This window comes from Salvelinus sp. IW2-2015, linkage group LG4q.1:29 (genome assembly GCF_002910315.2).
Source record: "Salvelinus sp. IW2-2015 linkage group LG4q.1:29, ASM291031v2, whole genome shotgun sequence".
Classification (NCBI taxonomy): Eukaryota; Metazoa; Chordata; class Actinopteri; order Salmoniformes; family Salmonidae; genus Salvelinus; species Salvelinus sp. IW2-2015.
In genome coordinates this window covers 51274910-51288254 of record NC_036842.1, presented here as the reverse complement: position 1 = coordinate 51288254, position 13345 = coordinate 51274910, and the positions used below count along the sequence as shown (strand labels likewise).

The window sequence follows — 13345 nt, the reverse complement described above, 5'->3', positions numbered from 1 at the left end:
TATTTGTCTGCTGTCTATCTGTCTTCGTCCGAGAGTTATCAGTCTCTCTCCAGTCCCAGTGTATCTTCAGACTTTCCCAGCATCACTGTCCGTCCTCTTCAGTTCTTTGGATATGTGAGTAAACAGTGTCTGAGCTGAGAGAGAAACTAGAATACTTCCTTAAAGGAGAATGGACAAAGATCTCGACTACAGGTGTGTTGAAAATAATAAGAACATCAACTTTAGTCACTGAAAGATCCCTACAATTCATATACAGTGCATTCGGAAAGTATTCAGACCCCTCGACTTTTTCCACATTTAGTTACTTACAGCCTTATTCTAAAATGGGTTAAATAAAAATAAAAACTCATCAATCTACACACAATACCACATAACGACAAAGCGAAAACAGGTGTTTACAAATTTTTGTTAATTTATTATAAAAAACAGAAATACCTTATTTACATAAATATTCAGACCCTTTGCTATGAGACAGGAAATTGACCTCAGGTGCATACTGTTTCCATTATCATCCTTGAATGTTTCTACAATTTGATTGGAGTCCACCTCTGATAAATTCACTTGATTGGACATGATTTGGAAAGGCACACACCTGTCTATATAAGGTCCCACAGTTGACAGTGCATGTCAGAGCAAAAACCAAGCCATAAGGTCGAAGGAATTGTCCATAGAGCTCCGAGACAGGATAGTGTCGAGGCAAAGATCTGGGGAAAATTCTGCAGCATTGAAGGTCCCAAGAACACAGTGGCCTCCATCATTCTTAAATGGAAGAAGTTTTGGAACCACCAAGACTCTTCCTAAGGCTGGCGCCTGTCCAAACTGATTACCTCAGGGATGTGACCAAGAACCCGATGTTCACTCTGACAGAGCTCCAGAGTTCCTCTGTGGAGATGTCAGAACCTTCCAAAAGGAGAACCTTCCAATCAGGCCTTTACGGTAGAGTGGCCAGACGGAAGCCACTCCTCAGTAAAAGACTTAGAGTTTGCCAAAAGGCACCTAATGAACTCCCAGACCATGAGAAACAAGATTCTCTGGTCTGATGAAACCAAGATTGAACTGAATACCAAGCGCCACGTCTGGAGGAAACCTGCCACCATCTTACGGTGAAACATGGTGGTGGCAGCATCATGCTGTGGGTAGGTTTTTCAGCGGCAGGGACTGGGAAACTAGTCAGGATCGAGGGAAAGATGAACAGAGCAAAGTACAGAGAGATCCTTGATGAAAACCTGCTCCAGAGCGTTCAGGAGAAGGTTGAAGGTTCACCTTCCAACAGGACAACGACCCTAAGCACACAGCCAAGACAACGCAGGAGTGGCTTCGGGACAAGTCTCTGAATGTCCTTGAGTGACCTAGCCAGAATCCGGACTTGAACCCGATCGAACATCTCTGGAGAGACCTGAAAATACCTGTGTAGCGACGCTCCCCATTAAACCTGACAGAGGTTGAGAGGATCTGCAGAGAAGAATGGGAGAAAGTCCCAAGCTTGTAGCGTCATACCTAAGAAGACTCAAGGTTGTAATCGCTGCCAAAAGTGCTTTAACAAAGTCTTGAGTAAACGGTCTGAATACTTATATAATATAATATTAGATATAATATTAGATTTCTTTATACATTTTTTAAAAATCTGTTTTTGCTTTGTCATTATGGGATATTGTGTTTAGATTGAGGGTGAAACAACAATTAAATTAACTTTAGAATAAGGCTGTAATGTAATAATGCACTGTAACATAACAATGCACTGTACATGTGCAATATGGTATGACGATAACATGCCCTCTCACTGTGAATGTGTTTGTTTGTCTGTAGTGGATGTTTTGCCTACAGAGCCCAAGACCAGAGAACAGTTCTTACAATGTGAGTCTCTTTATTCAAAGTAACTAACAGTTTAGACAGGAAACCCACATATTCGTTTTACCATTTATTAGAAAATAGATGACAATACATTTGGTCTTGGCATTAGGCAATGCTACTTCAGGGGATGCCTCAATGCCATATCAATGAGTACCGTTATTACCATTATCAATCAACAACAGGCAGTGAGCGAGATATATACCAATCCCCCTGACAGGAACAAATAGCAGAACCAAACAGGTGGAGGCTGGGGTGGTGTTGAGGCTAGCAGAAAACAGACAATGTATAGCGGGTAGAAGCGATGTTACCGCGGCAGCAATATRAAGCAGCAAAGAAAAGCCAACGGCATAGTTTAGCGCAGAAGAGGGTGTGTCTGTGTGTGCAGAACTGGTCAAGTTAAATAGACCTCAATATTAATGTAASAACTGTTTTAATCCGATTGGTGTAATCTCAGTTGATGCTATCTCTATCACTAATTCTCTTTTTACGGACACTCCTCACAAACCCTGAGATAGGAATATATACTATAGCAATAGTAGATATAGTCAAAGACTGGGTACTGCAGCTATCTGATTCATTGTCTTGCTCCTTTGATCTCTGCTCTGCTATAATCAAAGACAGGGTACACTGTAACAAATTGGTGAAAATGTACAGCTAAAAATCTTAGTTAGCTACTGGAATTCTTTGTTACAGTACTTTAAAAGCAATGCATTATGGGGGCTCAATGACATTCAGCTACACTGTTAGCAATTGCTGTAATTTTACAATAAAGTACTGTATTACCTGTTTTGCTGTTCATTTACTGCAGCATACTGTAAATTATGGTGCATGGTGGGAAATGGTACAGCCACAGAATACAGCAACCTACTGGCTACTGTGCTGCCAATCATTTACTATAATGCAGTACCAACCCATACTGTATTTTTGTGGCACCAAAAAAACATTTTCCTGTAAATCTACAGTAACCTACTGGCTACTGTGCTGCCAGTAAAAAAAAATTACAGTGTGGATACATTATTTGACAACTTGTTGTTCTAAACTCTGCTGGTCTCTGCTCTGCTCTTCTCCCAGATTCCTGTCAGCTCACACTGGACCCAAACACAGCATGTGAAGAACTCTTTCTGACTGAAGGGAAGAGAAAGGTCATCTTTACAGATCAAGCCCAACCATATCCTAACCATCCAGACAGATTCACCAACTACTACCAGGTTCTGTGTAGAGAGGGTCTGTCTGGATGCTGTTACTGGGAGGTGGAGTGGAGTGGGCACTGGGTTCATACAGCAGTCTCATATAAAGACATCAGCAGAACAAGGGCAGGTCATGCATTCGGATCCAATGACAAGTCCTGGAGTTTAGGGTGCTCTATGGGTGGTTATCGTTTCATACACAATAATGTTGTGACTAATGTACCAGGCCCTTGGTCCTCCAGAGTGGGAGTGTACCTGGATCACAAGGCAGGTACTCTGTCCTTCTACAGRGTCTCTGACACAATGACCCTCCTCCACAGAGTCCACACCACATTTCCTCAGCCCCTCTATCCTGGGTTTCGTCTCTATGGAGCTAATGATACTGCTGAGCTGTGTAAACTGTGGTAGGGGCCCACATAGATACTAGTCATGCTGGTGGTGACAGTCCCCATATGGTGATGCTTCATTCGGCTTAGTTTTTTTTCTGCAGTTACTTCATCGGACTGATTAGATCTTCAGAGATGTAGTTAATAAAAATGTAATGTATTTATATTCTATAAAATGCAATGTTTTAATCTTGTACATTCCCCATGGTGTATGTTTTTGATGTATATTGGTTTGCATTGAGAACCATTGATGTTTTCTATTGGTTATCACTCTCTATGCAATTTTCCTCAGTGGCATGGGACAGGTAGTTTCGCTTACTTGCTAACTAAACTATTTTGAATGGTTTCTCGGACACAGATTAAGCCTAGTACTAGARTTAAAAGCATGTTCAATGGAGCTGTCCGGGAAACCAGCCCTAAATTTGGCATATTTTATCCACCCATAATTCTCAGGCGCAACATTAAACCTGTCCAACAGGTGGTGCTACTGACCAAACAATAAAAYAAACTGCAAATATCTTGATTTGCCACTCAATATATTGCGCTAATATCGTTGTAGATGTATCGTCTTTTAAATCAACTATCCAGAGTTAGGAATAGATTAAGTTAGGCCTTCTATTGTTCAGTGATTCAAAAATATTTCTGGTYATGGGAAATAAATACAACAAAAACAAGGTCATGATTTGGATTGTCAAATTTCTTTTCGAATAGGATAAGCAAGTTCCTAAAACGTTAAATACTGCGTTTCACCGGTACTTTTTGTTTGGATGTTTATGTCTGACATTAACAGATGACATTAACAAACACTATAGTAATAGTATTCCGAGGTATGTATTTTACTTTTAAATGGATTGTATTGAAGCTGGTTTGTGGTGTGGTGAGAGTAGAGGGAGGAGGGGAGGAGATAACGATAAAGAAGACATATGAGGTAGAGAAAGATTTGCATACACAGGAGAGTTAATGGCTCTGTCCCAAATGACACCCACTTCTGACCAGGTCAATAGTAGTGCACTACATTGGGAATASYGTGTATATTTCAGATCACTGTCATTGGAATACTTCATGGCTGACATTCCSCATTTGTGTTTAGACATCCTCTCATTGAACTGGGACAGATTCTAAGTGGTATTGATACGCCATACGGGTCTAACTAAAGTTCCACATACAGTACCTGTATTTCTTCATCTCCAGAACTTTACCTGATCTCACTCACTCTCTCACTCACTAGGGCCAGCTCCAGGCATAAGAGGTCGCCCCCGACGAGGTATGCTTAGATATGCAGACATATATATATTTATTTTTACATAGAATTAAGCATAATGACTATGGCTCTAGAAACAAAGGAAAGGCATGTTTCAGGTGTTTGAAAAATGCTAAATTCTCCAACTTCCGCACGGGAAGTCTAGTCACCCTCTGGACCACCCAACCCAGCTATCCACAKGTACTTTGTGTCAGTGTAAGAATGTGTGAGTAGAGTCCATTGTGTGTGTGCATTGAGTTAGTGAAAAAAAGGGACAAAGCAGGTAGTCCAAGTAGCCATTTGATTAGCTATTTAGCAGTCTTGTTTAGCAGTCTTATGGCTTMGGGGTAGAAGCTGTTCAGGGTCCTGTTGGTTCCAGACTTGGTGCACTGTGCGGTAGCAGAGAGATCAGTCTATGACTTCGGTGGCTGGAGTCTTTGACCAATTTTTCTCTCCACTAAAATGTTTTGCCCGCAAGTTGGGGAGGGGGCCTTAACCAAATCTCGCTTAGGGCCCCCAAAAGGCTAGGGCTGGCCCTGCAGACAACCTCAATATGGTTTCTTTGGCCTCTATTCTTTTGGTGTAGTCATTTCCCCACTACACATGGGGTGACGATAGAACGATGAGAAACAGGAGAAAGGTGATGGAGACAATTATTTTTGAACAGTTATCTTCCTATCTGACATCAAATAACCCTTGCTTTCAACTTCTTTATCCTAAATGTCAACAATACAATGTCTCCTCTATACTCTCRTTTCTCTTGTTTGTGTATTACAATGATTAATGTAACAGTTTTACTAAGTTATTTCTTCTCTGATTAATCACTTAGTATTTTCCATTGTCAGAATTGTAGTGCACAAAATAATTACAGTACATGTCAAGAAAGTGTATAAAACGGTATTAAAAGTCATAAAATGTACAATTCATTCCATATGCTTAACATGGGAAATGTTCACTTCCTTCCATAGAGTTATTGAAGATATGAGATAGGCCCCTGCCTTCACTGGGGATATATTATGCCGCGTTCACGTTACGTTGGAGTGATCGGAGGAACACAAGAACCCTTCTCACCATTGACTGACGAAATCGCAGCCCCGTTTGCTGCCATTTTCAGTGGTGCATGACGTCAGAGTTTAGCACGTAGGAAAGATCGGGCTCCAGAGATCATACCTGAGTTTCCTCCTTTTTCCCAGTAGGGATGTCGTATTTCCGAGTCCCCGACATGACGTGAACGAGGCAYTACACAGGTTTCAGTAGAAGATTAATAAGAGGTGGTTGACATGACTATCATCCAACTGGGCACACACTGGTTGACTCAAAATTGTTTCAATGAAATTACGTTGAACCAACGTGGCATAGACGTTGAATTGACGTCTGTGCCCAGCAGGATTGCTATACAGACTACTTTTGTCTCTTAACTTTAACCTAACTAATCGTTAAAGAAAACGGCTGCATACAGGCTTTCGGGAAGTATTCAGACCCCTTGACTTTTTACACATTTTGTTACGTTACAGCCTTATTCTAAAATGGATTAAATCTACACACAATACACTATAATGACAAAGCAGAAACTGTTTATTCGAAGACAAAAATATATATAAAAAATGAAGTTTTGCTTTAATGTCAAGTCAGCTCATATTGTGGCTACCTTAGCTGTTGTGCTAGCTAACATGCTACTGAACACTGACACTAGCATATTGACATATTGGTATTAATGAATAGACAGCAAAGTATTCACCTACAAATATAAGTGTTTAGGCAAATAAATAGTTAGCTAGCTCGTTAACACCTTAATTGAGCAAAAGSCATCCAGGAAGACTGTCGCTGCTTCAGAAGACCAGGTGCTTTCCCTCTCCGCYGCTGACCTGATGAAAACTCTCAAAATTGTTAATACTAACAAAGCACCCGGCTCAGATGGCACACKTGGCCTCGTCCTCAGAGTGTGTGCTGACTAGCTGGCGGGCGTCTTCTCGGACATCTTCAACCTGTCCCAGGCTATAGTCCCCACCCTTCATCTTGAAAACACACTATTTGGGATACTTCCAGTTGTTGGAGACATTGGTGAAACATTTCTTAATAGCTGTTTAAGTTGATGCTATGATGGCGTTAATAAAGATAAGACAAAACGTGTGGAGAAGGTTGTTTACATTTGTGAAATGTGCAACACAACCTAATTACTTTAGGATAGTGAATACTTACACCAGGCACTGAATATGGGTGTGGTGCACTTGTGTGTGGACCTGACTTGTGTAAACCAATAATGGTCTGTGTTGAAGCTTCCGAAGTGTGCAGGGAGGGCCCTATGAAATGTTTTTTTTCCAGCCAGCCCCCCATGAAAAGTGATGTTACTTCACATGCCTATATKATGCATGCACAATTCCTTAATAACAATAAGAGTCAGTGACACCTTCAGTGCCTTCACACCCCTTGACTTTTTCCACATTTTGTTGTTACAAAGTGAGATTAAAATAGATTTAAAAAATTGTCAACGACACTTTATTTTTAATAATGGAAAATAAAACACTAATATTTCTTGATAAGTATTCAACCCCCTGAGTCAATACATAGAATCACCTTTGGCAGTGATTATAGTGTTGAGTCTTTCTGGGTAAGTCTCTAAGAGCTTTCCACACCTGGATTGTACAATATTTTCCCATTTATTATTAAAAMAATTCTTCAAGCTCTGTTAAGTTGGTTGTTGATCATTCCTAGACAGCCATTTCAAGTCTTGCCATAGATTTTGCCACTCAGGAARATTCGTGGTAAGCAACTCCAGTGTATATTTGGCCTTGTGTTTTAGGTTATTGTCCTGCTGAAAGGTGAATTTGTCTCCCAGTGTTGGAAAGCAGACTGAACCAGGTTTTCCTCTAGGATTTTGACTGTGCTCAGCTCTATTCCGTTTATTTTTATCCCCCAAAAAACTCCCTAGTCCTTGCCGATGACAAGCAAACCCATAACATGATGCAGCCACCACCATGCTTGAAAATATGAAGAGTGGTACTCAGTGACCACGTTTACATGCACACAGTATTCCGGATAGTAGATCATATCCCGCTTAAGGTCTTATTCGGTATACGCTGTTTACATGCACCTTTGATATCCCACTCATGAATAAACAGAATATTCCTAATTTAAGTTCATATGGGTTAAATGGAATAGTAACTGACATATGGACACTGACTGTAGGCCTATAACCTCTCACATGTAGCCAAATATAATATTAACTCCTGCAGAATTATGCATTTCTTGGAGTAAAATTATACAACAAATGTTAATTTTATCTCTGGAWCAGGAGTGGAGAAATATGATTTCTTTCTTTCAGCAACTCTTGAGAAAAAGCTAATGTGCATGTATAGTGGGGCAAAAAAGTATTTAGTCAGCCACCAATTGTGCAAGTTCTCCCACTTAAAAAGATGAGAGGCCTGTAATTTCATCATTCAACTATGACAGACAAAATGAGGGAAAAAAATCCAAAATCACATTGTAGGATTTTTTATGAATTTATTTGCAAATTATGGTGGAAAATAAGTATTTGTTCACCTACAAAAAGGCAAGATTTCTGGCTCTCACAGACCTGTAACTTCTTCTTTAAGAGGCTCCTCTGTCCTCCACTCGTTACCTGTATTAATGGCACCTGTTTGAACTTGTTATCAGTATAAAAGACACCTGTCCACAACCTCAAACAGTCACTCCAAACTCCACTATGGCCAAGACCAAAGAGCTGTCAAGGACACCAGAAACAAAATTGTAGACCTGCACCAGGCTGGGAAGACTGAATCTGCAATAGGTAGGCAGCTTGGTTTGAAGAAATCAACTGTGGGAGCAATTATTATGAAATGGAAGACATACAAGACACTGATAATCTCCCTTGATCTGGGGCTCCACGCAAGATCTCACCCCGTGGGGTCAAAATGATCACAAGAACGGTGAGCAAAAATCCCAGAACCACACGGGGGGACCTAGTGAATGACCTGCAGAGAGCTGGGACCAAAGTAACAAAGCCTACCATCAGTAACACACTACACCGCCAGGGACTCAAATCCTGCAGTGCCAGACGTGTCCCCCTGCTTAAGCCAGTACATGTCCAGGCCCGTCTGAAGTTTGCTAGAGAGCATTTGGATGATCCAGAAGAAGATTGGGAGAATGTCATATGGTCAGATGAACCAAAATATAACTTTTTGGTAAAAACTCAACTCGTCGTGTTTGGAGGACAAAGAATGCTGAGTTGCATCAAAGAACACCATACTACTGTGAAGCATGTGTAACGGATGTGAAATGGCTAGCTAGTTAGCGGGTACGCGCTACTAGCATTTCAATCAGTTACGTCACTTGCTCTGAGACTTAAGTAGGGTTTCCCCTTGCTCTGCAAGGGCCGTGGCCTTTGTGGAGCGATGGGTAACGATGCTTCGTGGGCGACCGTTGTTGATGTGTGCAGAAGGTCCTGGTTCGCGCCCGTGTCGGGGCGAGGGGACGGTCTAAAGTTATACTGTTACATTGATGCTGTTGACCCGGATCTGGTTGCTGCGGAAAAGGAGGAGGTTGAAAGGGGGGTGAGTGTAACGGATGTGAAATGGCTAGCTAGTTAGCGGGTACGCGCTACTAGCATTTCAATCAGTTACGTCACTTGCTCTGAGACTTTAAGTAGGGTTTCCCCTTGCTCTGCAAGGGCCGCGGCTTTTGTGGAGCGATGGGTAACGACGCTTCGTGGGTGACCGTTGTCGATGTGTGCAGAGGGGTCCCTGGTTCGCGCCCGGTGTCAGGGCGAGGGGACGGTATAAAGTTATACTGTTACACATGGGGGGTGGAAACATCATGCTTTGGGGCTGTTTTTCTGCAAAGGGACCAGGACGACTGATCCGTGTAAAGGAAAGAATGAATGGGGCCATGTATCGTGAGATTTTTGAGTGAAAACCTCCTTCCATCAGCAAGGGCATTGAAGATGAAAGTGGCTGGGTCTTTCAGCATGACAATGATCCCAACACACGCCGCGGGCAACGAAGGAGTGGCTTCGTAAGAAGCATTTCAAGGTCCTGGAGTGGCCTAGCCAGTCTCCAGATCTCAACCCCATAGAAAATCTTTGGAGGGAGTTGAAAGTCCGTGTTGGCCCAGCAACAGCGCCAAACATCACTGCTCTAGAGGAGATCTGCATGGAGGAATGGGCCAAAATACCAGCAACAGTGTGTGAAAACCTTGTGAAGACTTCAGAAAATGTTTGACCTCTGTCATGTGCCAACAAAGGGTATATAAAAGTATTGAGAAACTTTTGTTATTGACCAAATACTTATTTTTTACCATATTGTGCAAATAAATTCATTAAAAATCCTACAATGTAGGGCCTCCCGGGTGGCGCAGTGGTCTAGGGCACTGCATCGCAGTGCTAGCTGTGCCACCAGAGTCCTTGGGTTCGTCTCTCGAGCCCATACGGGGTTGTAGCGATGAGACAAGATAGTAATTACTAGCGATTGGATACCACGAAAATTGGGGAGAAAATGGGATAAATTTATTTTAAAAACCAAACATAAATAATAACATCTACAATGTGATTTTCTCTTTCTCATTTTGTCTATCATAGTTGAAATTACAGGCCATCTTTTTAAGTGGGAGAACTTGCACAATTGGTGGCTGACTAAATACTTTTTTGCCCCACTGTAATTGTTATCTTTGACACTGTTATGAAAGCAGGCAGTATTTTAACCACATAAAATATGCACCCAAGTCGAACTGAAGTCTTATCAGAAATGTGTTTCATAGTTTTCTCAGCTTTTCATTTCCTTATACACGGTTTCCACTGTTTTTAAATTATTGCATTTTCTCCCCGGTCCCTAAACTAAACAGACAACTTATCCGGTGTTAACTAGATTACTAATGCATTCATTCTATCAATGTAAGACATTCTGGTTAGTACTACTTTATTTAGTCTTCTGGGGCAACAAGTTATGACAGAAGAGAKGATGCAGGCATCTAACTATAGTTGACAAAAAAAAAAATGACCTGCCAWATGTCGGAAATTATWATATGGCCAAACCAAATGTTTAAAATTATAATCAGAGGAGTTTCTAAATTAGGGGTAAAAGTAGCCWAAGCCAGTAAACTATACGGTCCAATACAGCATATCAGCTAAATAAATTGTGTATTGAACTGCACAGGTAGCCTGCTTCTTGAAGTGATTTGTTTGACAATCAGATGAAAACATCACAACGGTGATGATATAGGAAACTYAGCCTGCACAGKCCGTGAAAAACAACAGTAAACGGCATAAGATGTTTACATGRCCCAGTACCCCATCTAAGATCAGGCATCTTATCCGGGTTTCTCATAACCGGGATATAAGCTTTTTCTGGTTGATGCAAAGGGATATGTTTATATGCGGAAACTCAAAAACAGAATACTTGACTATCCCATAATAATAACGGGATATTGGGGTGCATGTAAAAGTGGCGAGTGATTTGTTGAATTTGCGCCGAGTTAATTTCTTTGCCACATTTCTTTGCAGTATTACTTTAATGCCTTAGTGCAAACAGGATGCATGTTTTGGAATATTTTTATTCTGTGCAGGCTTCCTTTTCACTCTGTCATTTAGGTTTGTGTTGTGGAGTAACTACAACGTTGTTGATCCATCCTCAAGTTTCTCCTATTACAGCCATTAAACTCTGTAACTGTTTTAAAGTCACCATTGCTCTCATGGTGAAATCCATGAGCGGTTTCCTTCCTCTCCGGCAACTGAGTTAGGACTTTTTGTAGTGACTGGGTGTACTGATACACCATCCAAAGTGCTATTTAAGAACACCATGCGCAAAGGGATATTCAATGTCGTTTAAAAAAAAAAAATGATTAAACCCATCTACTAATAGGTGTCCTTCTKGTCCTGAACTTATTTTGGCTTGCCATTACAGAGGTTGAATATTTATTGGTCTAAGACATCAGCATCACTATTAATTCATTTGAAAAAAATCWAAACATAATACCACTTTAACATTAGATCGCATTCAAGGTAAACGCTGCAGATGTCAGATTCATTTTAGAAATGTCCTATAAAATGTCAAGCCACTATAGCTTGGTTTCTGACTGAATCGCAGCCTAAGTCTATTATTATTATTTAGTCTCTTTACAAGGATAACATGTACAGGAAGTGACCAATTGAATTACAATTGCCAAAATTATTATTTTTATTTAAATTCACATTGGTCAAAAAAATAAACCAATACAAAACCTCAAACAGTGAGCTTGTAGCCATTTAAACTCTGATCTAGCTCTGATCTCTCTGATCTAGCATGTCACAAGCAACTTGTACTTGTGACATGGAATTCTGCTGTAACTTCGCCACTGGTGTAAAGACTAATGCTTCAGTATTATAACTTCTGACATACTGTTACATCGACAGGTGCATTCGGAAAGTATTCAGACCCATTGACTTTTTCCACATTGTTACGTTAAAGCCTTATTCTAAAATTGATTAAATCGTTTTTCTCTCATCAACACACAATACCCCATAATGACAAAGCAAAAACAGGTTAAGAAATGTTGGCAAATAAATAAATAAATATTACATTTACATAAGTATTCAGACCCTTTACTCAGTACTTTGTTGAAGCACCTTTGGCAGCGATTACAGCCTCAAGTCTTCTTGGGTATGACACTACAAGCTTGGCACGCCTGTATTTGGGGAGTTTCTCCCATTCTTCRCTGCAGATCCTCTCAAGCTCTGTCAGGTTGGATGGGGAGCGTCGCTGCACAGCTATTTTCAATTCTCTCCAGASATGTTCGATTGGGTTCAAGTCCGGACTCTGGCTGGGCCACTCAAGGACATTCAGAGACTTGTCACAAAGCCACTCCTGCGTTGTCTTGGCTGTGTGCTTAGMGTCGTTGTCCTGTTGGAAGGTGAACCTTCGACCCAATCTGAGGTACTGAGCGCTCTGGAGCAGGTTTTCATTAAGGATCTTGCTGTACTTTGCTTTGTTCATCTTTCCCTCGATGCTGACTAGTCTCCCAGTCCATTCCGATGAAAAGCATCCCCACAGCATGATGCTGCCACCATCATGCTTCACCGTAGGGATGGTGCCAGGTTTCCTACAGACGTGACAAKGCTTGGCATTCAGGCCAAAGAGTTAAATCTTGGGTTCATCAGACCAGAGTATCTTGTTTCTCATGGTCAGAGTCTTTAGGTGCCTTTTGGCAAACTCCAAGCGGGCTGTCAMGTGAGCGGGCTCCAAGCGGGCTTTTAATGAGGAGTGGCTTCTGTCTGGCCACTCTACCATAAAGGCCTGATTGGTGGAGTGCTGCAGAGATGGTTGACCTTCTGCAAGGTTCTCCCATCTCCACAGAGGAACTCTAGAACACTGTCATTGGGTTCATGGTCACCTCCCTGACCAACGCCCTTCTCCCCCAATTGCCCAGTTTGGCTGGGTGGCCAGCTCTAGGAAGAGTCTTGGTGGTTTCAAACTTCTTCCATTTAAGAATGATGGAGGCCACTGTGTTCTTGAGGACCTTCAATGCTGCAGAATTTTCCCCAGATCTGTGCCTCGACACAATCCTGTCTCGGAGCTCTATGGACAATTCCTTCGACCTCATGGCTTGGTTTTTGCTCTGACATGCACAGTCAACTGTGGGACCTTATATAGACAGATGTGTTCCTTTTCAAATCATGTCCAATCAATTGAATTTACCACAGGTGGACTCCAATC

At 41.5% G+C, this 13345-nt stretch overlaps 1 pseudogene; it reads left to right on the top strand.

Annotated features, from left to right (window-relative positions):
- LOC111962114 (E3 ubiquitin/ISG15 ligase TRIM25-like) overlaps nucleotides 1–3458 on the top strand; it is a 12571-nt pseudogene extending 9113 nt beyond the window's left edge.
- The last annotated feature ends 9887 nt before the right edge of the window (nucleotides 3459–13345 follow it).